The 24,391-nt window shown below is 44.1% G+C and overlaps 1 pseudogene; it reads right to left on the reverse strand.

Moving 5' to 3' along the window:
- Window positions 1–1,354: 1,354 nt before the first annotated feature.
- LOC132820856 (large ribosomal subunit protein eL37-like) lies at window positions 1,355–23,856 on the reverse strand (annotated as a pseudogene).
- Window positions 23,857–24,391: the final 535 nt, after the last annotated feature.

Here is a 24,391-nt window from a genome sequence, read left to right on the forward strand (position 1 = left end):
TCATTCCTTTACAGTTTAAAAAATGATCTATCTTAGCTTTAAAAACATTTGCTGAGGAAGCCTCAACCACTTCACTGGGCAGGGAATTTCATAGATTCACAACCTGTTCTTTCTCAATTCAGTCCTAAATCTGCTCCCTCTAACTTTGAGGCTATGCCCTCATGTCCTAGTTTCACCTGTCAGTGGAAACATCCTCTCCACGTCTACCTTACCTACTTCCTTCATAAATGTATATGTTTCATTAAGATCCCCCCCTCATTCTTCTGAATTCCAAAGAATATAATCCCAGTCTACTCAGTCTCTCCTCATAAGCCAACCCCCTCAACTCTGGAATCAACCTAGTGAACCCCCTCTGCACCCCCTCCAGTGCCAGTACATCCTTTCTCAAGTAAGGAGACCAAAACTGCGCACAGTACTCCAGGTGTGGCCTCACCAGCACCTGATACAGCTGCAGCACAACCTCCCTGCCTTTAAATTCAATCCCTTTAGCAATGAAGGAAAAAATTCTATTTGCCTTCTTAATTACCTCTTTCAGGCAGCATGGTGGCTCAGTGGTTAACACTGCTGCCTCACAGCACCAGGGTCTCAGGTTCAATCCCAGTCCTCAGGCAAGTATCTGTGTGGAGTTTGCACATTCTCCCTGTGTCTGCGTGGGTTTCCTCCCACAGTCCAAAGATGTGCAGGTTAGGTGAAATGGCCCATACAGCTGGGTGCATTAGTCAGGGGGAGTGGGTCTGGATGGGTTACTCATTGAAAGGTCATTGTGGACTAGTTGGGCCAAAGGGCCTGTTTTCACACTGTAGGGAATCTAATCAAATCAAAACTGCAGACCAACCTTCTGTGATTCATGCACAAGGACACCTAGGTCCCTCTGCACAGCAGCGTGCTGCAATTGTTTACCATTCAAGTAATAATCCTCTTTATTGTTACTCCCACCGAAATGGATGACTTCACATGTATTAACATTGTACCCCATCTGCCAGACTTTTTCCCAATCACTTAAGCTAACTATGTTTATCTGAAAAGTCTCACAATTCTCTGCACTTTGCTCTACCACTCATCTTAGTGTCATCCGCAAACTTTGACACACTACAAGTAGTCCCCAGCTCCAAATTATCTATGTAAATTGTGAATAATTGTGATCCCAATACTGATCCCAGAGTTTAACAGCAAGTACTTCACTTGAATGACACATCACCAGGACACACATGTGAAGCAGTACTGAGCTACCCATATTCGTCCAGCCAAAATATATCACTTCACATTTTTCCCACATTATATTCCATCTGTCAAGCTTTAACCCAATCATTTAACCCGTCCCTGCCCTCTGCAGATTCAATGACATCCTCACCGTTCACTTCCCATCTACGGCTATGTCATCCTCAGACTTAGCTTTAGTGCATTCACACTGAAATTTTGGAGAAGATTAAAATTGCTGGATCATGCTACAGCAAAATTTTGAGTTGTTGTTGGAATCAACTATTAGATGGGATTATTGTGAAATGTGGCTGTTGAATGTGAGAGGTCAAGTTAGCACCGACTGTAGGTAGCCCACAGAAGGAGTTGCCGTACTGGAGAAAGCGCCAGCAGGTGGCAGTAGTTAACCAGTTTATCGAAAGGCAATGAAAAGGCAACTTGGATTTCAGGCAGTGAATGGCAAACTGTCTAGGACAGAGTTTAACAGCAAGTATGTTAGTCAGGTGAATGACACTTTACCGGGACAGCAGCTTAGGTGGTCTCCCAGTGTGTTGGTACACAAAGGTAAGTTTGGGGTTGCACGGGTGGTTCAGTGGTTAGCACTGCTGCCTCACAGTACTAGGGACCTGGGTTTGATTCCATCTTCGGGCAACTGTCTGTGTGGAGTTTGCACATTCTCCCTGTATTGGTGTGGGTATCCTCCAGGTGCTCCGGTTCCCTCCCCAAAGGTGTGCAGGTTAGGTGGATTGGCCATGCTAAATTATCCACAGCATTCAGGGATGTGTAGGTTGGGTGCATTAGTCAGGGGGAAATGTAGGTGATTGGGATTGGGTGAGTTACTGTTCAGAGAGTCAGTGTGGACTTGTTGGGCCGAAGGGCCTGTTTCCACACTGCCAGGATTCTAAAACTAAGGTACTGTGAGCAGTTTTGGTCCACTTAGTTAAAAGATGTAGGAAAGTTGCTGTGAAACTTGCAAGGGTGCACAGAGTATTTGCAAGGATGTTGCCAGGGTTGGAGGGTTTGAGCTATATGGAGAGGCTGAATAGTTTGGGGCTGTTTTCCGTGGAATGTCGGAGGCTGAGGGGTGACCTTATAGAAGTTTATAAAATCATGAGGGGCATGGATAGGATAAATAGGCAAGGTCCTTTCCCTGGGGTGGGGGAGTCCAGAACTAGAGGGGATAACTTTAGGGTGAGAGGGGAACAATTTAAAAGGGAATTAAGGGGCAACTTTTTCACGCAGAGGGTGGTGCATATATGGAAGGAGTTGCCAGAGAAAGTGGTGGAGGCTTGTACAATTACAACATTTAAAAGTCATCTGGATGGGTTTATGAATAGGAAGCGTTTAAAGGGATATGGGCCATAGTGCTGGCAAATGGGACTAGATTAGGTTGGGATATCTGGTCGGCATGGACGAGTTGGACCAGAGAGTCTGTTTCAGTGCTGTACATCTCTATGACTGTATGAATCTATACAATTTCACTGGAGGTAATTGAGAGAGGGTTCCCAAGGATGATCCCCAGTGTGGAGGGGTTGTTTTATGAGCAAAGGCTAAACAAGTTGGGACTGTACTCGCTGAAGTTCAGAGGTGATCTCATTGAAACATGCAGGATTCTTAATGGACCTGACAGAACAAAGAACATAGAACATAGAACAATACAGCACAGAACAGGCCCTTCGGCCCACGATGTTGTGCCGAACATTTGTCCTAGCTTAAGCACCTATCCATGTACCTATCCAATTGCCGCTTAAAGGTCACCAATGATTCTGACTCTGCCACTCCCACAGGCAGCACATTCCATGCCCCCACCACTCTTTGGGTAAAGAACCTACCCCTGACATCCCCCCCAATACCTTCCACCTTCACCTTAAATTTATGTCCCCTTGTAACACTCTTTTGTACCCGGGGAAAAAAGTCTCTGACTGTCTACTCTATCTATTCCCCTGATCATCTTATAAACCTCTATCAAGTCACCCCTCATCCTTCGCTGTTCCAATGAGAAAAGGCCTAGTGCTCTCAACCTATCCTCGTACGACCTATTCTCTATTCCAGGCAACATCCTGGTAGATCTCCTCTGCACCGTCTCCAAAGCTTCCACATTTTTCCTAAAGTGAAGCGACCAGAACTGCACACAGTACTCCAAATGTGGCCTTACCAAGGTCCTGTACAGCTGCAACATCACCTCACGACAGGGTTAATACTGAGAGGGCATTTCCACTCATGGGAGAGACCAGGACCAGAGGGCAGAGCTTCGGAACAAAGAGGCATCAATATAACACCAAGTTGAGGAGGAATTATTTTCTCTCAGAATGTTGATTGATTGATTGATGTCACGTGTACTGCAATACAGTGAAAAGTGTTGTTTTGCACACTATATAGACAGATTGTACCGTACAAAGTGCATCAAGGTAGCAGAACAGATTGCAGAATGCAGTGTTACAGCAACAGAGAAGGCACACAGAGAGAAAAAGAGAAGTCAGAATTGACATTTGAGAATTCTGTTCAAAAGTCTGATAACAGTGAGGAAGGAGCTGGTTTTGAATCCATTCATGTGTGTTTTCAAACATTTGCATCTTCAGCTCGATGGAAGAGAGTATAACCGGGGTGGGAGGGGTCTTTGATTATTTTGGTTGCTTTCCTGAGACAGCAGGAAATATAGATGGAGCCAATAGGTGGAAGGCTGGCTTGCATGATGGACTGGGCTGTGTTCACAACTGTGTATGGTTCCTTATGGCCTTAGGCAGAACAGTTGCCATACCAAGCTGTGATGCATCCAGATAGGATGCGTTCAGTGTTGCATCTCCAAAAATTGGTGAGAGTTCTTGTGGACATGATGAATTTCCTTAGCCTCCCAGGGAAGTTCAAGCATTGTTGTGCTTTCTTGACTGTCAAGTCGACGTGGATGGACCAGGACAGATTGTTGGTGATTATTCCCGGAAACTTGAAGCTTTCGACCATCTCCGCCTCAGCACTATTGATACAGACAGAGGGCTCGCCCTCCACTCTGCTTCCTAAAGTCAATGACCAGATCCTTCATTTTGCTGACATTGATGGAGAGAATGTTGCCTTCACACCATACTGCTAAACACTCAGTCACTTTCCTGTATTCGGTCTCCTTGTTGTTTGAGATCTGATGTACAACAGGGATGTCATCAGCAGACTTGAGTCTTTGGAACTCCTTGCCACAGGGAGCTGTGGGGGCAGGGTCCTTACACTTCAGAGTGAAGGGATGACCCTTTAGAACTGAGATGATGAAGGATTTCTTCAGCCAGAAGGTGGTGAATCCATGAAATTCATTACAACAGAGGGCTGTGGAGGCCATGTCATTGAGTGTATTTAAGACAAAGTTCGGGCCAAAATTCACTCCTTAATGTTTTTGTAGGTCAACCCATAGCAGGTGGGCTGCAGCAATTCAACAGCGCAGCTCAGTACCATGTTACTAAGGACAACTAGGAATGAGAAAAATATCCTCACCAGCCAGCCACACCAAAATCCCACAAATTCATTAATTAAAAGGTTCTTGATTAATAAGAGGGTCAACGGTTATGGGAAGAAGGTAGGAGAATGAGTTTGAGAAACATACCAACCATGATGGAATGGTGGAGCAGATTCGATGGGCTGAATGAACTAATTCTGCTCCTACATCGTTGGGTCCCATGGTGTTATTAAGGATGAGATAGATTCTTGATCAGTCAGGGAATCAACAGTTGTGGGGAAAGGATAGGTAAGTGGATGTTAGTGTTATGACACGGGATAAACACTCCTGCTTAATTTAAAACCAGCAACACAGAAAATAATTATCCTGTGCAGTAATCTGAAAACTCCGAGTGGCTAAGAATTATATCAAGTAAAAATTAACTTTATTTCTTTAGGTATAACAGAGGATAATTAACTAGCCACTATTTACAATTTCTTCCTGTAACCTATATTTTACCTTCCCTTCTATAATACTAGTCACATAAAGCTCCCAGTTAAGATTTACAAACCACACTTCTCATCTCAAGCCAGGCAGCTTTCGTGATTCTATTTGGATCTTCCTGTGTCTTCTTTTCTTCTTCTTAGGAATTTCTGCATCACAGGTTACTGATTTTTTATCCTCATCACAGGTTACCTTTTTAAGAGAACTATTTTTCAGGCAGTCTGTTACAAGCTGGGCTCGGCAGTTCTCCTCTCAACTGTTCAGTTTTCCCTGGTCTTATACCCCCCAAAGCATTGGATTATGACATTGGCTTTTAAGATTGTCAATATACTCAATTCAAACTGGATTGGAGTTTGACATTTTTCAGGGTATAATTTAAACTGATTGGCCGAATTCGAATTTGTTTTTGTCTCTGGGCAACGAGCTAATTGAGTTGCTCGACCCACTGTTACATTGTTGCCTTATTAAGAACAATTGGTGCTGTGTCTGGTAGTTCTGCTATATTGAACTCTCTTAAACGTATACCCACATTTACATAAGAAATGTCAAACTGCCCGCCTCTCATTGTCCTTGAGAAGACGGTGGTGAGCTGCCTTGTTGAATTGCTGCAGTCCACCTGTTGTGGGTTGGCCCACAATGCCATTAAGGAGCTAATTCCAGAATTTTGATCCTAACTTTGCATCTGGAACACGGCATTTCATGTTTAACTTTAAAATAAGAAAGTACTAGTATCTCGGCTACCTTCTTAAAATACTTTGATGGGGTCTGGTCTGATCCATAACAGATGACACTGGATGCTGCACAGACTATGGGTCTTGACAACAGGACAAAACAGCCCACCTGATTGGCACCACATCCACAAGCACCCAATCCCTCCACCACCGACACTCAGTAACAGCAGTGAGCGCTATCTACAAGATGCATGGCAGACATTCACCTCAGTTCAAGCTAGATGGGCTGAATGGTCTTTTTCTGTGCAGCAGATCTGGAGTTACACGTAGACTAGATCTTCCCTCAAGGGAATTAGTGAACCAAAGCAGCTTTTACAGCAATACCTTAATTAGACTAGATTTAATTTCAGACTTATTAATCAAATTGAAACGTCCCAATCTGCCATGCTGGGATTTGAATCCCTGATCCCCAGTATGTTAAGTTTAGGATATTTGGACTACCGGTATAGTGACATTGCCACTAAACCCTCACCACCTCCTTTAATGGATTGTTGATTTATTATTGTGTTGTTAGGTTGGAGCAGTTTCAATAATTCATGAAGATAGCTAACTAAGAGCAGATGAACCTTATTATGACCTATGTACTGTTATGTGAACACTCCCTTAACCCAGCTCTGCCCTCCGAGGCTCTCAGAACATACGAGTGCATGTCACTTCTTGCCCTGACATCACAGACTATTAATGCTAGCTAACCTTTAACGAGACATGATCGAACACTCTCCAGTAATTTTTATTCATCCCTTCACTGGCACTCCCCTGCAGATGAGGTTGAGGTTGAGTCTGTAGGTGGCTGGACAGTCCTATACAGCTTCTGTGGACTCTGCTACACTTGGGGCAGAAGGTGGTCATGGGAAGAGGGTGGGTGGGTGTAACAGCCGCCCCTTGCTCTGTTTTCGCCTGGCTTCCACTGACCCCAGTCAAAAATTGTTACAATAGTTGGGAATAGCAACCTTACAGGAATACTAGGTAAAAACAATGACTGCAGATGCTGGAAACCAGAGTCTAGATTAGAGTGGTGCTGGAAAAACACAGCAGGTCAGGCAGCATCCGAGGAGCAGGAAAATTGATGTTTCGGGCAAAAGCCCTTCATCAGGAATACAGGCAGAGAGCCTGAAGGGTGGAGAGATAAGTGAAAGGAGGGTGGGGGTGGGGAGAAAGTAGCATAGAGTACAATAGGTGAGTGGGGGAGGGGATGAAGGTGATAGGTCGGGGGAGGGGAGGGTGGAGTAGATAGGTGGAAACACTGTCAATTCTGATTGCTTCTCCCCACATACCAACCCGAGTTGGAGATTGAACACCATTCATGATTGTCACTGGGTCAGTATCCTGAAATGCCTTAACAAAAACAAACATTGCTGGGAAAACTCAGTCGGTCTGGCAGCATCTGTGGAGAGACAGCAGAGTTAATGTTTCAACCCCAGCAATCCTTCTTTCGAACTCCTGAAATGCCAGATCTCCCACTTTTGTGAGACGCATGTTGTTCATCACCTGGACTGCAGGGGTAAAAAAAGCAGATTCACTGCTACCTTCTTAAGGCATAGCTAATGACTGCTGGCTTTGTCAATAATGTCCATATCCAGACAGCAAACTTATTATCGAGACTGTGGCCCTGTGGTTAATATTTGTATCTGCCAGCTGTGCCGAGCATGCTCATCTATGAGTCAGAAAGTTATGGGATCCAGTACTGTCTCAGAATTTTACGATCCATATCAATAGTCTGCAAGCTGGGACACTGTGTAACATAGCAAAATTCACAGAGGATACTAAAATAGATGGGAAAGCAGGCAGTGATGAGGAGATAAAGCGTTTACAGATGGATATTGATAGGCTGGGAGATTGAGCCAGAGTCTGGCAGATGGTGTTTAATGTGGATAAGTGAGAGGTTATCCATCTTGGCTGGATAAATAAAAGGCCAATTATTATTTAAATGGAAAACAGATTCAAAATGCGGCAGTACAGAGGGATCTGGGAGTCTTTGTGCATGAAACGCAGAAAGTGGGTATGCAGGTGCAACATCGAATAAGAAAGGCAAATGGAACCCCAGCATTTATTGCAAAAAGGACTGAATTGTAAAAGTAAAGAAGTGTTATTGCAATTATATAGGGCATTGGTGAAACCACACCTGGAATATTGTGTCCATTTCTGGTCTCCTTACCTGAGGAAGGATGTGGTGGCACAGGAGACGGTTCAGAGAAGGTTCCCTAGGTTGATTCCAGGGATGAAAGGGCTGGCATATCAGGAGCGGTTGAATAGCTGGGACTTGTACTTACTGGAGTTCAGAAGAATGAAGTGGGAGGGGGGGGATCTGACTGAGGGATATAAAATGCTAAAGGGGATTGATAAGGTAGATGCTAAACAGACTTTTCCCCTTGTTGGAGAGCCTCGAACAAGAAGTCACAGATCTCGAGTGAGAGGAGGGAGGTTTGAAACTGAGATGGGGAGAAACTACTTCCCTGGGAATGTTGTGACTCTGTGGAACTCACTGCCCCAGAGTGCGGTGGAGGCAGAATCAATCAACAGATTCAAGACAGAAATAAATATGAAAAGTAGGATAAAGGGCTATGGGGAACAGGCAGGAAGGTGGAGTTGAGACCAGGATGTGGTGTATATGGACTTCAACAAGGCATTTGATAAGGTTCCCCATTGTAGGCTCATTCAGAAGGTCAGGAGGAATGGGATTCAGGGGAACTTAGCTGTCTGGATACAGAATTGGCTGGCCAACAGAAGACAGTGAGTGGTAGTAGAAGGAAAATATTCTGCCTGGAAGTCAGTGGTGAGTGGTGTTCCACAGGGCTCTGTCCTTGGGTCTCTACTGTTTGTAATTTTTATGAATGACTTGGGTGAGGGAATTGAAGGATGGGTCAGCAAATTTGCAGACGACACAAAGGTTGGAGGTGTTGTTGACAGTATAGAGGGCTGTTGTAGGCTGCAGCGGGACATTGACAGGATGCAGAGATGGGCTGAGAGGTGGCAGATGGAGTTCAACCTGGATAAATGTGAGGTGATGCATTTTGGAAGGTCGAATTTGAAAGCTGAGTACAGGATTAAGGATAGGATTCTTGGCAGTGTGGAGGAACAGAGGGATCTTGGTGTGCAGATACATAGATCCCTTAAAATGGCCACCCAAGTGGACAGGGGTGTTAAGAAAGCATATGGTACTTTGGCTTTCATTAACAGGGGGATTGAGTTTAAGAGTCGTGAGATCTTGTTGCAGCTCTATTAAACTTTGGTTAGACCGCACTTGGAATACTGCGTCCAGTTCTGGGCGCCCTATTATAAGAAAGATGTGGATGCTTTGGAGAGGGTTCAGAGGAGGTTTACCAGGATGCAGCCTGGAGTGGAGGGCTTATCTTATGAAGAGAGGTTGACTGAGCTCGGACTTTTTTCATTGGAGAAAAGGAGGAGGAGAGGGGACCTAATTGAGGTGTACAAGATAATGAGAGGCATAGATAGAGTCGATAGCCAGAGACTATTTCCCAGGGCAGAAATGACTAACACGAGGGGTCATAGTTTTAAGCTGGTTGGAGGAAAGTATAGAGGGGATGTCAGAGGCGGGTTCTTTACACAGAGAGTTGTGAGAGCATGGAATGCATTGCCAGCAGCAGTTGTGGAAGCAAGATCATTGGGGACATTGAAGAGACTACCGGACATGCATATGGTCACAGAAATTTGAGGGTGCATACATAAGGATCAGTGGTCGGCACAACATCGTGGGCTGAAGGGCCTGTTCTGTGCTGTACTGTTCTATGTTCTGTATGTTCTAAGATCAGCCATGATCATGTTAAATGGTGGAGTGGGCTCAAAGGGCAGAATTGAGAGTGTGTTGCTGGAAATGCACAGCAGGCAAATGAAACGTCAATTCTCCTACTCCTCAGATACTGCCTGACGTGCTGTGCTTTTCCAGCAACACACTCTCAACTTTGATCTTCAGCATCTGCAAACCTCACTTTCTCAAAGGGCAGAATTGCCTACTCCTGCTCTTCAGTCCTATTTCGCATCGAGTGGAGTATTGCACAGTTGGGGGGAGGGGGAATGGGGGCTGCTGGCTTTTGGATAATTGAAGCTCTGTCAGGTGATTTCAAAATACCCCAAGGCACAATGGAAGACGAACGGGGGGACTCTCCCCTGGTGCTCTGGCCAATATCTCCACCAACAGGCTGAGAGACTTGAACCTGTTCTCATTGGCAAGAAGAAGGCTAAGAGGGAATTTGATAGAGACATACAAGATGGTCAGAGGATTAGATAGGGTAGACAGTGAAAGTCTTTTTCCTAGGGCGATGACGTCAGCATGTACGAGGGGGCATAACTACAAATTCAGGGGTTATAGATTTCAGACAGATGTCAGAGGCAGGTTCTTTACTCAGAGAGTGGTAAGGGCGTGGAATGCCCTACCTGCCAATGTAGTCAACTCAGCCACATTAGTGAGATTTAAACAATCCTTAGGTAAGCACATGGATGATTTTGGGATAGTGTAGGGGGATGAGCTGAGAATAGTTCACAGGTCGGTGCAACATCGAGGGTCGAAGGGCCTGTTCTGCACTGTATTGTTCTGTGTTCTATATTCTATGTTCTAAAACAGGTTGTTCAGTCACTTTTTATCATTTTGGGAGCTTGCTCTGCCCATGAATTGATGGCTTTGTTTTTCAGAATACACACTAAAAATAAAAAAGACCTTCAATGGCTGTGTAGCATTTTCAGATGTTTCACAAGGTGCTGGGTAAAGGCGAGGGTTTTTAAAAAGATTTCTTTTGTTGTCCTCTCGTTCTTCCTTTTCTTGTCTGCTCCCATCACTGTGGGGCTGAAGCAGTTAAGGAAGATTTCTCTGTCTCTCTCTCTCTCTCTTTCTCTCACTGTGTAATCCAATTTATGTAGGACATTGAAGGGAGCAGTGTGGAGAATGAGGTCATTCTGTACAGGCCACAGCAGGAAAGTGTGCAGTCTGTCATGTAGGCACTTGGTGCTGTTGCACTCAGAATAGGCTGGGAGATGGACCCAGTCTGCAAACCTCCCCCCAGCCTCAGCAAACCTCCCACCTTGCTGCCACACACTAAGAACATACCAAAACCACACTCACTGGTTCAAGGGCAGTTCCCTGGTCTAAGCAACCACTTATTTAGCCCATTTAACATAGCCAAGCCCGAGAAAAACCTGTGATTGATTCTTTGACTCGTAGAAAGACATTTTCCAATATAAGTAGCATCTTTTATTGATTGTTCCTCAAGCTTTCACTCTGGTCATTCAAGGTAGGGATGGTAGATATCCTCATCCCGGTAGTTTTCATTGCCGCCAGTTCCATGGCTACTATTCGTTTTTCCATTCCAGATTTTACTTATGTTTTATAAATTGAGTTTAGATTCCAGCAGCTGCCATGGTTGGATATGAACCTAATAAAGGGCAGCTCGGTGGCTCAGTGGTTAGCACTGCTGCCTCACAGTGCCAGGGATCTGGGATCGATTCCGGGCGACTGGATTTTGCACGTTCTCCCTGTGTCTGCATGGGTTTCCTCCCAAAGTCCAAAGATGTGCAGGTTAGCTGGCTTGGCTGTGCTACATTTCCGAGGAAAAAGTGAGGACTGCAGATGCTGGAGATCAGAGCTGAAAATGTGTTGCTGGAAAAGCGCAGCAGGTCAGGCAGCATCCAAGGAACAGGAGATTCGACGTTTCGGGCATAAGCCCTTCTTCAGGAATGAGGAAAGTGTGTCCAGCAGGCTAAGATAAAAGGTAGGGAGAAGGGACATGGGGGAGGGGCGTTGGAGATACGATAGGTGGAAGGAGGTCAAGGTGAGGGTGATAGGCCGGAGTGGGATGGGGGCGGAGAGGTCAGGAAGAAAATTGCAGGTTAGGAAGGCATTGCTGAGTTTGAAGGATTTGACTGAGACAACGTGGGGGGAGGGGAAATGAGGAAACTGGAGAAATCTGAGTTCATCCCTTGTGGTTGGAGGGTTCCTAGGCGGAAGATGAGGCGCTCTTCCTCCAACCGTTGTGTTGTTATGGTCTGGCGATGGAGGAGTCCAAGGACCTGCATGCCCTTGGTGGAGTGGGAGGGGGAGTTGAAGTGTTGAGCCACGGGGTGGTTGGGTTGGTTGGTCCGGGTGTCCCAGAGGTGTTCTCTGAAACGTTCCGCAAGTAGGCGGCCTGTCTCCCCAATATAGAGGAGGCCACATCGGGTGCAGCGGATGCAATAGATGATGTGTGTGGAGGTGCAGGTGAATTTGTGGCGGATATGGAAGGATCCCTTGGGGCCTTGGAGAGAAGTAAGGGGGGAGGTGTGGGCGCAAGTTTTGCATTTCTTGCGGTTGCAGGGGAAGGTGCCGGGAGTGGAGGTTGGGTTGGTGGGGGGTGTGGACCTGACGAGGGAGTCACGGAGGGAGTGGTCTTTTCGGAACGCTGATAGGGGAGGGGAGGGAAATATATCCCTGGTGGTGGGGTCCGTTTGGAGGTGGCGAAAATGACGGCGGATGATACGTTGTATATGGAGGTTGGTGGGGTGGTATATTTCCCTCAGTTTAAATGTACCATGATTTGTTTCTCCAATTTAAGAATTGTTAGAGCAGCGTAGACTGGAGTTGTGGATCCATTGGACTGAAAATTCCAGTCTGAAATTCTTCAAGGTCTGGAATCCTCTGAGGTGATCTCTGAGGGTCCAGACTCTCTTCAGCTTAATAACTGTGGAGGAAAGGTTGCAAGATTGCAGAGTTGATCTAATTCCTCAGTAAATATGAAAATGACACCCCCCCCCCCCGCCACTGAATTAAATAGACCCCTTCTTGCCCCGACAGTCCCTGACCCAACACCTATTGCATATCCTTCCATCCCAGCCTAGCACTGGTATCACCCTTTCTCCTCCCAGCACAAAATACACAGCGTGGGGGTGATGAGCAGAGGTTTTGTGAGGCTCCTGGGCTACATAGAGTGAAGTGCTGCCTGGATGTCTTTTACAAATGGCATCAAATTGTAGGTACAAGGGTCAGAACGTCCAGCTCATAAACTGTGGTATTCCACACAGGCATGTGCAGAGACCACAATCAGATGGCCATTTGGTAATACAGCTCTTGAATAACCCTGGAAGAAAGGGCACGTTTTCTATCGCACTCATCACAAGAATACCAATTCAAGGAGCCAGGAATGCATGACAAGAGAGTGCTGATTGGTTGCCAAGTGGGCTCTGATCGGTGGAGATAGTGGCATGGTAAATTGCAAATTGTCTCACTGAGTGCCAACTGAAAATCTTCAACAAAGTGCGTCTTTTCTTCAACTATACTCAAGAACATAGTCATGTGAGTAAAACCTACCTGCTACCATAGTGAGGCCTCTGCTACTTTCTGGCCATGACACTTCACCTCAGAAGAGAAAATCCAGCTTGGCGTTTCCAAACTCTATCAGGATTTCTGTTTCATTAACATGATTTTATCCCTCCTCGGATGAAGGGTGTACAGTGTACAGTACAGATGGTGGCACAGCGGCACTGTTACTGGGCTAGTAATGCAGAATCCCAAGTTAATGTTCTGGGGACAATGGTTCAAATCTCACCAATGCACAAGTTAGAACTTGACAGAAGAAGTCTGCAATAAAAAGCCAGCCACTATTAATCGCTGTAAAAACCCACCTGGTTCACTAATGTCCTTCAGGGAAAGAAATCTGCTGTTCTTACCCAGTCAGGCCTACATGAGACTTCAGATTTCTTAATTACCCTTAGGGATGGTCAGTAAATGCTGGCTTAGTCAGTGATGCCCACATCCCATGAGCAAATAAAAAAAAAGTCGAGGTTTTGTGACAAAAACAGAAATTTTCTGAAGAAACTCAGCAGCACTAAGGGAGAGAAAGCAGAGTTAAGTTCTTCAGAAATACCAGATCTGCTGAGTTTCTCCAGCAATTTCTGTCTTTGTTTCAAATTCCCAACTTCCACAGTTCCTTGCCTTATTTTCGAGGACGTGTGATGTGTTCCATATCCATCTGGCTGAGAACTGTGGCTCAGAACCATGGTGTATCTAATTCTACACACTACACCTCAATAAGAACAAAGTGACTTGGAGGGAGTATAACACTAATTTGCCAGAACAGTATTGGGACTTAAAGTGTTAAATTCTGAGATTGATACATAGAATGAACCAGGGGCCCATGTTCCCCTAAGTATAAGGGAGTGTAGGGTATTTGGGTCAAGATATTTATAAATTTAAAAGTTTCGGACAGAGAGAAAGACAGAAACTGCTTCCTCTAGATCAACGAATGTAGTGCAGTGTAAAAGGATTAATGCTAAATCTGTAAATTGCCACTCTACATCATCAATGATGTAAGAGATCACATGACTGCAGACTTGGCTCGAGGTGATTTTACTTTGTCCTCTTGCCTTACCCTGTAAATACTTAAAAGAATGCTTAATATTCGGTCAAATTATCAAGTGCCGATAGCGTCAATTGATTCTGATCAACAACGCAACCTTCCCTAAGACATAAGATGCTGAGAAATAGCAACAATAAAAGACCATTGGGCCCCTCGAGCCAGCGTCATGGCTGATTCAACATTCCTCATGTCTGCTTTCCTGCCCATTCCCCATCACTCATTACTCACCAACTGGTCTATCTATTGGAGCCTAATGTGAAGCGCTGCTTTGATGTTTCTTCCGGTATTTGTAGTGGTTTGTTCATGCCACTTCCGGGTGTCAGTTTCAGCTGACACAAAGCAGCGCTTCACAGGAGGCTCCAATAGCACTGATGATGTTCCCTAGCCAGGGAACGAAACGTTTGCAGCAAAAACTTCCAGCTCGGCGAACAGAACCACAACAACGGACACCCGAGCTACAAATCTTCAACCAGACTTTGGTCTATCTATCCATCTCAGCCTTAAATATACAGAGGGACTCTGCCCCATGAGATTGCAGAGAATGACACTGTACAGCAAAGAAGTTATGGGAATCCTTTTTATACACTATGGGCAGTAGGGAGCTTTCCCAGGGGGGAGTAAATAGTCATAGAGTCATGGAGATGTACAGCTTGAAAACAGACCCTTCAGTCCAACTTATCCATGCCGACCAGATATCCTACCCTAATCTAGTTCCATTTACCAGCACTTGGCCCATTTCCCTCTAAGTCCTTCCTATTCATATACCCATCCAGATGCCTTTTAAATGCAGTAATTGTACCAGCCTCCACCACTTCCTTTGGAAGCTCATTCCATACATGCACCACACTCCATGTGAAAAAGTTGCCCCTTAGATCCCTTTTATACCTTTCTCCTCACATCCTAAACCTATGCTCGCTAGTTCTAGACTCCCCCACACCAGGGAAAATACGTTGGTTACTTATCCTTTCCATGCCCCTCATGGCTTTATAAACCTGTATAAGGTCACCCCTCAACCTCCGACACTCCAGGGAAAACAGCCCCAGCCTGTTCAGCCTCTCCCTATATCTCCAATCTTCCAATCCTGGTAACATCGTTGTAAATCTTTTCTGAAACATTTCAAGTTTCACAACATCTTTCCGATAGGGAGGAGACCAGAATTGCATGCAATATTCCAACAGTGGCTTAACCGATGTCCTGTACAGCTGCAACATGACCTCCCGACTCTAATACTCAATGCTCTGACCAGTAAGGGAAAGCATACCAAACGCCTTCTTCACTATCCTATCTACCTGCGACTCTGCTTTCAAGGAGCTATGAACCTGCATTCCAAGGTCTCTTTGTTCAGCAACACTCCCTAGGACCTTACCATTAAGTATATAAGACCTGCTAAGATTTGCTTTCCCAAAATGCAGCACCTCACATTTATCTAAATTAAACCACTTCTCAGCCCATTTGCCCATCTGATCAAGATCCCGTTGTACTCTGAGGTAACCTTCATCGCTGTCCACTAAACCACAAAGTTTGGTGTCATCTGCAAACTTACTAACTATACCTCCTATGTTCACATCCAAATCATTTATATTAATGACAAAAAGCAGTGGATCCACGTGGCACACCACTGGTCACAGGCCTCCACTTTGAAATGCAAGGCTCCACCACCACCCTCTTCTTCTACCTTTAAGCCAGTTCTGTATCCAAATGGCTGCTTCTTCTTGTACTACATGAAATCTAATCCTGCTCACCAGTCTCCCATAAGGAACCTTGTCAAATGCCTTACTGAAGCCCATATAGATTATGTCCACCTCTCTGCCCTCATCAATCCTTTTGATACTTCTTCAAGAAATTCAATCAAGATTGTGAGACATGATTTCCCATGCACAAAGCACTGCTTACTATCCCTAAGCAGTCCTTGCCTTTCCAAATATGTGTAAATCCTATCCCTCAGGATTCCTTCCAATAACTTTCACAACACTGATGTCAGGCTCACCGGTATATAGTTCTCTAACTTTTCCTTACCACCTTTCCTAAATAGTGAGACCATGTTAGTCAACCTCCAGTCTTCCAGCATAAAAGAGACATTTCCAATACTAATTCAATATATTTTACATCCTTGTTTTAGGACACAGGTGGAAAAACAGAACTGAAGTGAAGACCCCAGATTGAATAAATTTGAGGAGCAGAATGACCTATCAGTGTTTCTATGTTGTTCCTTTGATTGGCTCAGACACAGTTCTCTGGAAATATCCCTATGGTGGTTTGGCTTTAATTAAAATTGTTGTGCTGATGTTGTGGACTGGAACACAGTGTTCTTCATTATGAAGCCCCATCCTTTTAACAAGCTCCCTCTACTTAAAAAGAAAAGATATCACCTCAGGCATTCGATGTTGATACTTATATGTATCCTGGCAAATGTATTCCTCAACTTACACCTTGAGAGACATTACTGTTGTGGGACCTTGCCTATCACTTCACAATGGTGATTCCAGCATAAAAATCCTTCTTTGGCTCTTAAACACCTTTAGACATCCACAACTCATGGTAAGCATCCGTATTAATTGCAAGTCTTTTCCTTTTCTGGACAGCTTGAGTGCCTCATAATTCTCTGTCCCACCCTCATCCTCAGAAGAGCAGACAATGAGACAATCTTCTATATCGACCATGCTGATAAAGTGGGTGAAAGTGCCAAATTAGCCCTGGAGACTGTAGAGTTAATTCATCTCTGGACTGCCTGCTGTCAGGGACTGTTCTGAGACTGGGTCATTCTGTTTTTAATAGCTCTCGCTCCTCACAGGCAATGAGTGCATGTTTAGAACGTGCAGATCACAGTGTGAGATCACCTCACACATAGGTCATTGCTGAAATTCTCCAATCATCCCTGATGCAAGACGAGCCAAGGAGATTAATTTAGCTGCAGGAGTTTGTAAGCTGTTCCAATGAGACAAGATCATTGTGGGGAATTGAGAACATTGTTATCTGGTAAAGAGTAGACAGGGAGCAACTATTCCCCACTGGTCTGGTTATCACCGGGGTGGGGTGTGAGAATGTGGGGATGATCCTGCTAGGGATGATATTTCTCTTTTAACTCAGTGTTGCTCTGATCTGCTATTCACTTCCTGAAAGGGTGATGGAAAAATAGAATTGGAAGTATATTTGAAAAAGTATAATAAAATGCAGGTTATGGGAGAAGGAACAGATGAGTGGCTGAAAGGCAAACCAGGGCAGGACTTATACACTTAATGGTAATGTCCTGGGGAGTATTGTCTTTGGAGTGCAGGTTCATAGTTCCTTGGAAGTGGAGTTGCATGTAGACAGTGTAGTGAAGGAGGTGTTTGATATGCTTGCATTTATTGGTCACTGCATTAAGTATAGGAGTTGGGCAGTCATGTTGCGATTGTGCAGGACATCGGTTAGGCCACTAACGAATACTGTGTGCAACTCTGGTGTCACTGCTATAGGATGGATGTTGTGAAACTTGAAAGGGTTCAGAAAGGATGTTGCCAGGGTTAAGGAAGAGGCTGAACAGGCTGGGGCTGTTTACCCTGAAGCGTTGGAGGCTGAGGAGTGGCCTCATAGAGGTTAACAAAATCAAGAGTGGCATGGAGAGAATAAATAGACAAGGTCTTGTCCCCCTGGGGTGGGGGAATCCAAAACTGGAGGGCATAGGTTTAAAGTAAGAGGGGGAAAATTTAAAAGGGACCCAAGGGCAACTTTTTCACATAGAGGATAGTGTGCATATGGAATGAGCTGCTAGAGGAAGTGGTGGAGGCTGATCCAATTAAAACATTTGAAAGGCATCTGGATGGGTATACAAATAGGAAGGGTTTAGAGGGAAATGGGCCAAGTGCTGGCAAATAGGACTGATTAATTTAGAATATCTGGTTGGGACAGATGAGTTGGACCGAGGGGTCTGTTTCAATGCTGTATACCTCTATGATTCTATGACTCTATGAGTGGAACAATAACAAATAGTTTAAGGATTTTTGGAGGAGCGTGTACAGCTCTGATGGGCCAAATGGCTTCCTTCTGCCCTGTGTAATAGTACAGTTTGAAATCTTTAACAGATGAAGAGTAATGTCCCAAAATCCTGTGATGATGGAATAATGGAATATCATGGCACATGAAGATGTCAATTGGCCCATGACCTCAGGCTAACCTCTGAAAGAATTGTCATATGTCATCTCAGTTCCCAGACTTTTGTTAACATTATCTTTATCCAAATATTTATTCCCTTCAAAAACTATTATAGATTTGTTTACCGACATAGTTTCTGGTCAGGCTTCCTTAACCAAACAATCTTTTGCATAAAATGTTTTCTCCAGACCTTCGATCACTGAGTGATGATCTTGATCCATTAACAATATTAAGACTGAAACCAAAGTTTTAATGTTCAAGGTGGTTACCATTTATTATTTGCCTGAATATATTCCTTCATATATTTGTGAAAAGGCAAAATACCAATTTTAACCTTTCTCTATTGAAGCCTCTAATAGGGAGATAGAGAATATTCACTTTCTCTGATGGAAGAGTTCAAAACAGAAGGTATTCCCATAATTTAAGAGCTAGGCTATTCATATGTTATGGATATGTAGAATTCTTTTCCCCCAGATGGTTGTTGAGTCTAGGAGTCAATTAATGATTTTGAAACTCTCATTTTTTTTAAATTCACTCACTGGATGTGGGCATCATTGGCTGGGTCAACATTTTCTTTTAACTTTCCAATTTTGAGCTTTATTTGTTGTCTAGATACACTGATAGTTTCTGCAATGCTGGAGCGAGCCATTGAGACATGTGGGGGCTTCGGAGTGGTCTCCTCACAGAATCAATTCCTGAATCTGCCATACTCCACCTTGAGGTTCCCCATGTGAACGATACCAGTTGTCTTTCTCCTTTTGACATTACTACTCCAGGTACACCACCTCAGCAGCTTAGATATGTTTGCCGCCGGTGAAATGCTTTAGCCCCACATCGCTGGCAAAGTGTGTGGGTCTTAATCCAACACCACCAAATGACGATGTTCCCTTCGTTAATTCCACCTCATGTGCAAGTTGGTGTTGAACTGCCTTCTTGAACCTCAGCAGTCCACTTGTTTAGGTACAGCTACTATTCAATAGGTACTTCCTAATGAAGGTACTTCCAGGATTTTAATCCAAAAGTAATTGGTTTTCTTTAAGTAAAAGCATTCAAAGTGAAGTTACATATCAAAACTGAACCACGTAGAACTGTTACAGCACAGAAGACCATTTAGCCTATTGTGCCTGCACCAAGCTCATTAAATAAGCATCATCACCAAGTGTCAATCTTCTGCTTTTCCTGATACCCTTGCACCCTATTGTCATCCAATAAGCATCCAGTGTCTTCTTGAATGTTTCAATTGAACCTGCTTCCAACACAATGCCTAGCAGTGATTTCATGGCCTCACTACTCATTGTGTGAAAATATTTAATCTCTTGTTCACCCTTGCTTCCTTTGCAGATCACTTTGACTCTATGCTCCTTGTTCCTTTTACAAGGGAGAACAATTTCTTCCTATCTGCTCTATCCAGCCCACTGATGAGTTTGAGAACCTCTATTTGATCTCCTCTCAGTCTACAAAGAGAACAGTATTCAATCTATCTTTTGGATGACTGTGTGCTCATCTTGTCTCCCAGTTATAGGAAGAACATTGTGAAACTTGAAAGAGTTCAGAAAAGATTATCAAGGATGTTGCCAGGGTTGGAAGGTTTGAGCTTTAGAGAGAGGCTGAATAGGCTGGCGCTGTTTTCCCTGGAGTGTCAGAGACTGAGGGATGACTTTATAGAGATTTATAAAGTCATGGGGGGCATGGATAAGGTAAATATACAATATCTTTTCCCTGAGTTAGGTGAGTCCAGAACTAGAGGGCATAAGTTTAGGTGAGAAAGGGAAAGATTTAAAAGGGACTTAATGGGCAACTTTTTCACACAGAGGGTGGTATGTTTATGGAATGAGCTACCAGAGGAAGTGGTGGACGCTGGTACAATTGCAACATTTAAAAGGCATTTGGATGGGTATATGAATAGGAACGGTTTGGAGGGATATGGGCTAGGTGCTGGAAGGTGGGACTAGATTGGGTTGGCATGGATGAGTGGGACTGAAGGGTCTGTTTCCGTGCTGTACATTTTGATGACTCTATGACTGTATCCTTTTAACCTATTTACACAAATAACATTCCTCATCCTTGGAACAATTCTTGTAAGCTGCTTCTACACTCTCTCTAATTCTTTCACATACTTCCTATAATCTGGTGTCCTATAAACTCTACGGAATATTCCAGTTGATTGCAGGAACAGGCTCAATGGGTGAATGAATTGTTCCTCGCTGCCAGTATTCCTTGATATGGTCTAATAATAGTGTCATTATCCGACATCCCTGGGATCAACTTGATGAATCTCTTCCTTACACTCTGCAAGGTCTCCATATTCAACACCGTTCAACAACTGAGGTCTTGGCAATGACTTGCTTTTACATTCTGTAAACTCTATTTGTAAATCCTGGGGTATGACTTACATTTCAGTCAGTCTTTCATGCAGGGTCTGAACATGGATGGTAAGTCTGGCATATGCTACCTATCCATAACTGTCCCACAGAAGGTGATGTGTTCTTGATTCACTCCAGTCCTTGCAGTTTGGGACCACCCATCATGTTGTTAGGGAGCAAGTTCCAGGATCTTGACCCAGCAACAGTGAAAGAAGGACAATATATTTTCAAGTCAGAATGGTGAGTGACTTGGAGGGGAACTTGCAAAGGGTGGTGCTCCCATGTATCAGCTGCTCTTGTTCTTCCAGATAGTAGGGCCCACAAATTTCACCTCTTGTTCACGCTTCCTTTAATGATTGATGTCTATTGATAGTGTCTGTTTATTTTATTCCTGAGTTTCACTGAGTTCTGGGAAGCAAATTTTAATCAGATTCACAACTGAATTGTGGATTTAAATATGTAATCTCTCCATGGTTGAACTTCCTCACACTGTGCAAGTTGCCATTCTAAAATAGTCGACAGGATTGTATTCATTGCCTCAAAGGTCATATTGCAAAGTTTAAAGTGTTTAACCCTGACCCCCTCCATTCCAATTTTTGGCCACATTGTGGTTGTTTCTTTTTCATGAATACCAGTGGAAAGACGAGGGACTGAATTCTACATTTTCTTTTAGGCTGCGTCAAAGTTTTTGGAGTGTTTTTCCCCCCCTAAATCTAGTGAGTTTTCTCGCCCTATCTTAAGAAACTCGCTGCATTAGTTACCTACTCCACCACTACAGCGACCCTCATCTCTGATTTCTGACCAAACACCATTTGTGCAATAACTCAGCAGATATCTGCCCAAAATTCCGCATTAATTCTGTCTGCACCTTCTCTAGTATACCTGCCTCATCATCTGAGGACCTGGGTTTGAATCCCCTGACAGGTGGTAGAATTGTGAATTGAAATTTTAATAAAAATATGAAATTTAAAAATTTAACATTGATCGTGAAGCCACTGTTGAGAAAATATATCCAATTCACTCACATCCTTTAGGGAAGGAAATCTGCCATCCCTTACCTGGTCTGGCCTACATGTGACTCCAGACTCACAGTGATGTGGTTGATTCTTAATTGACCTCTGAAATGGCTAAAGCAAGTTAATCAGGTGCATTTCTCAGAGGCATGAAACTGGAGGGACCATAGAGTCGTTGAGTCATCGAAATCTAAAGTATGGAAACAGACCCTTTGGTCTAACTCATCTATGCCGACCAGATATGCTAAATTAATCTAGTCCCATTTGTCAGCATTTAGCTAATATCTCTCTAAATCGTTCCTATTCATCTAGATGCCTTTTAAATATTGTAATTGTACCAGCCTCTACCACTTCCTCTGGCAACTCATTCCAACACAGACCACCTCTGGGTGAAAATGTTGCCCCTTAAGTGCCTTTTAAATCTTTCACCTCCCACCTTAAACCTATGTCCTCCAATTCTATACTCCCCTACCTTGGGAAAAAGTCCTTGTCTATTCACCTCATCCATTCCCCTTATGAATTTATAAACCTCTATAAGGTCACCCTTCAGCCTCAGACAGTCCAGGGAAAACAGCCCCAGCCTATTCAGCCTCTCGCTATTGCTCAAACCCTCTGACCAATATTTTCTGAACCCTTTCAAGTTTCGCAATATCCTTCCTATAAGAGGGAGACCAGTATTGCACACAGTATTCCAAAAGTAGCCTAACCAATGCCCTGTACAGTTGCAACGTGACGTCCCAACCCCCTATATTAAATGCACTGACCAATAAAGAGCACTGACTATTGTTTGAAAATCAGGCATTGCCCATTTAAAACACAAATGTTGTGAAATTTATTTTCTCAGAGGCTTGGCTGTCTTTGGAACTCTCTTCTTGAAAAGCTGATTATTGTGAATAGAGTCCTTGAATGGTTTTCAGGCAGATAAATTCTGGTTCAATGAGGTGAGGCTGAAAGGTTTAAGGGGTAGATGGAATGGGGATTTAAATAGGGGACAAGCTCCAGTGGCTGAATGGCTTAGTCATGGTTTTCATTTGTCTGTTTATTTATACCAGCTAGCTTTGATGTTTGGTTTGACACAGCCAGAAACCCTAACTACCTTACCATACATCAAAGAAGTTTCAGAAATGATAGCCAGACTACTAATACACCTCAGAATCCTAGTAGCACACAAACCCACCAATACTCTCAAACAAAAACTAACAAACTAAAAAGACCCAGTACAACCCATGGACAAAACCAATGTCATCTACAAAATTCCACTCAAGGACTGCCACAAACACTACGTTAGACAAACAGGAAGAAAGTTAACCACCAGGATACACGAACACCAGCTAGACACAAAAAGACATGACCCTCTCTCCCTCGTAGCCCTACACACGGATGAAAGAAAACACCATTTCGACTGGGACAACACATCTATCCTGGGACAGGTTAAGCAAAGACATGCCATAGAAACCCTAGAGGCCTGGCACTCCAACCACAACGCCATAAACAAACGCATCGATTAGATGCCATCTATCAACCCCTCAGAAAACAAACAGGAAATTACATCACCACAAACCCCAGGAACCCCATCCAGGAGAAAGATATAAATAGAAAGCAGGAGACAACAGCTTCGCTTCACTTGGAGGTCACCACTGATGATGTTACCTAGCCAGGTAATGAAATGTCTGGATATCAAACCTACAGCTCAGCGAGCAAACCTACACCCTTAACCTCAACCTGAGCTACAAACCTTCACAAACCTGGCATATGATGGAATTGGAGTTCAATAAAAATCTGGAATTAAGAGTCTAGAGATAACAATGAATCCATTGTTGATTGTTGGAAAAACCCATTTGGTTCACTAATGTCCATTTGGGAATAAGCTGCCATTCTTACTTGGTCTGGCCTACATGTGACTCCAGACTCACAGTTAATGTGGTTGATCCTCAACTGCCCTCTGGGCAATTAGGAATGTACAATAAATGCTGGACTAGCCCACATTCCATGAATGAATACAAAAAACTCAGATGGAATCACAGTTATGATGCATTGGAGGCCATTCTGTCCATCGTACCTGCACTGGTTCTGCACACGCAAACCATCCAGATAATTATCCAATGCTGTCTTGAACGACTCAATTGAATCTGGCTGCATTAAAGTTCCAGGCAATGCATTCATAGCCATGTGAGAAAGCTTTTTCTCACATCACATTTCCTTAATTCCCAGGAAGCCCCCATCACCATTCCTGGATATATTGGTATGCTATAACATCATTGGGAAGGATTTGCCCTATGAGTCTGCAATGTTGATTCCAGATGACCCCATGAAGTCTTGTGGCTTCAAGTCTGTCATGGGAAAGAAAAGGTCCTGCTGATTGCAATGCATCTCACTCTGCTTCCTCAGAACCTCTCCATGTTGAAGAAACACTGGGTGTGGCAAGATAGTATTCTGGGTGGATTTCAACGTCTGTCACTGAGAGTGACTCAGCAGCATCACCATCATAACTTTTGGTCAAATCTCAAAGGACATCCTGGGTGGCATGGTGGCTCTGTGGTTAACACAGCTGCCTCACAGCACCAGGGACCTGGGTTTGATTCCACCTTTGGGCAACTGTGTGTGTGGAGTTTGCACATTCTCCCCTTGTCTGCGTGGGTTTCCTCCTGGAGCTGTGATTTCCTCCCACAGTCCAAAGATGTGCAGGTTAGATAGATTA

Source organism: Hemiscyllium ocellatum, chromosome 1 (genome assembly GCF_020745735.1).
Source record: "Hemiscyllium ocellatum isolate sHemOce1 chromosome 1, sHemOce1.pat.X.cur, whole genome shotgun sequence".
NCBI lineage: Eukaryota > Metazoa > Chordata > Chondrichthyes > Orectolobiformes > Hemiscylliidae > Hemiscyllium > Hemiscyllium ocellatum.